The sequence below is a fragment of the Petaurus breviceps genome, unplaced genomic scaffold (genome assembly GCF_028583685.1).
Source record: "Petaurus breviceps papuanus isolate PSGF00001 unplaced genomic scaffold, PetGlider_PUasm1.0 138, whole genome shotgun sequence".
Classification (NCBI taxonomy): domain Eukaryota; kingdom Metazoa; phylum Chordata; class Mammalia; order Diprotodontia; family Petauridae; genus Petaurus; species Petaurus breviceps.
This window is the reverse complement of record NW_027185694.1, coordinates 27,782,522-27,784,997: the sequence shown is the minus strand read 5'-3', so window position 1 is coordinate 27,784,997 and position 2,476 is coordinate 27,782,522.

Sequence of the window (2,476 nt, the reverse complement as noted above, 5' to 3'; positions counted from 1 at the left end):
AAATTGAAAGGGTAGGTTGAGGCTATCCTATAGAGGGCCTTGAATGCTGAGATAAGCAGTTTGAAATTTGTCTTTTGTAAGCAATGGGGAGCCCTTGAAGTTTCTCAAGTAGAGGATAAAAACTACTCTGCAACTCCTGAAACTGGTTGAGCATTGGCTAAATAGGGTATCTTTCAGCTTCAGCTCCTGTCAAATCTGCTAGAATGAGGATTAGCTGGGTGTACCCTGTCCCAAGAGGGATTGATGGGAGGATCACTATGAGATATGGGACTCTGTCTAGCATTCTCCCCCTCCCCTATGGCTTCTCTCTTCATATCCCATGACACCTCCCAACCAATCCTGGGCAGAGAAGACTTTGCTTCCTACTTTACTGAATAAGTAAAGGCCATCTACTGTGAGCTCCTTCTGATGTACTCTAAACTCCTCTTCATTATTCCCAGTCTCTAGTACTTTATTTCAGTCTCCCTATCTCAACCAGGCTGAAAGTGCAGGGACTGTTTTCAGCTTGGGTGGGTTCACCCCTCCTTAAACAACCAGATGGTTCTCTGCTCCCAGGAGGCTTACCATATTGATGCCAAACTCCATGTGGACACCTGATGGATTGAGTCCACTCCTGAGCTCAAGAGATCCATCAACTTCAGCCTCTGTGGTAGCTGGGATTACAGGTTGTACCACCAGTCCTAGCTCTAATGATCTTTTAATTGCTAAATCTGTTGGCTTTTTCTTAGCTGTCATCCCTCTTGACTTCCTGTTTCTGACACTGTTGACTAGTTCTTCCTGGATAGCCTCTTCTCTCTCAATTTTCATGACACTGCTCTTCCCTAGTTTTACTTCTCTGATTGCACCTTTCCTAGGCTCTTTTGCTTGATCGTAGAAGTATAGACTTACAGCTGAAAGGGACCATGAGACCATCATGGGTTGTAGAGTTAAATGTCTACAAGAGGATTTGAACTCAAGTCTCCTGACTCCAAGTCCAGTGCACTATCCACTAGTCTATACTACATCTCCAGTGGATGCTGGATCAGTATATGCCTCTTGCCTCCTAAACATGGCTGTGCACCTCTTCCCTTTCTATATTTTTTAACATGGTGATCTCATCAGCTCCCTCGGGATCAATTCTTATGTTTATTTAAATGACTCCCGTCTGTATATGTAGCCCAAATCTCTTCTCAACTTTTGTCCCACATGACCTATTTCTTGCTGCACATTTTCCATCTGGATGTCTTTTCTTCATCTTAAAATCACCATGTTTAAAACTGAACCCATTCTCTACATTCTTCTACTATCTCCAAGCCTCCCCATTTCTCTTGAGGGTAATTCCATTCATCCCATGTTTGACATCTCTGATGTATGCCTGACTCTATTCTTGGTTTCATAGCTAATCAGTTGATATATATTGTCAATTCTGTGTCTATAAGATGTGTCCTATCTGTTCTCATCAAATTCATGGCCACTTACACTCATTTAGGCCATTATTATCTTGATGACTAGAATTGTCCCCCATTAATTGTCCCCCATTCTTAACAGTCTCTCCCTTTTCCAACCCTTACTTTATATAGCTGTCAAAATTATTTGCCTAATGCATAGATTTCACCATTATGCTTTTCCTGCTCCAGAATTTTCAGCTTGGCATCTAAAGCTTTTCCCAGGATTGCTCCAGTCTACCTTCCTAGGCCTGTGTCATGTTACGCCATTTCAGGTGTTCTCTGTTTCAGCTAAATTGTTCTTTTTTCTGTTCTCCAGTCACATTTCATATCCCTTCTACCATACCTGGAAAGTACTTCCTCCTTACATTGATTTCTTAGAATTCTCATCTTCTTTCAAAGTCGAGCTCCAGCAATACCTCCCAGGTCTTTTTGTTCTAGCTAGTTTAGCATTCTCTCCTTTAAATGATAGTTTCTTATCTGCTTATCTATTGCATCCCTTACAAGAATGAATGCATACTTGCTGAGGGCAGGACTCTTTTTTCATCTGTTTTTGTGACCCCACCACCTAGCTCAGTGTCTTGCACTTGGCAGGCAATTAATAAATACTTTTTCAATGTTGAATCAAAGAGGTACAAAGTATTAGGAGAGGCTACAGTGTATCTAAGTGGCAGCTAATGGTGCAATGTACAGAGCTAGCTGTGTAACTGGGCATATCACATAACCTCAGTTTCCTTAACTATAAAATAGTAACATCTCAAAGGGTTGCTGAGGATCAAATGAGATCTCATTTGCAAAAAGGCTTAGCACAGTAGCAGGCACATGGTAAAGCCTATATAAATTTGTCTATTCCCTTCCCTACTATAAGGCACTGTGTCTGTGATGGGAAAGGGGGTACTTGTAGGCTTGTGAGTAGAATGGGACAGTTTTCATGTAAAAGAGAACGCTTATACATAATTGGTGCTTCATCTCCATGCATTTGCTTTCTCAGCATCTTCCGTAAATATTTAATAAATGCTCACTGATCGACATGAGAGGATGGGGCAATGAGT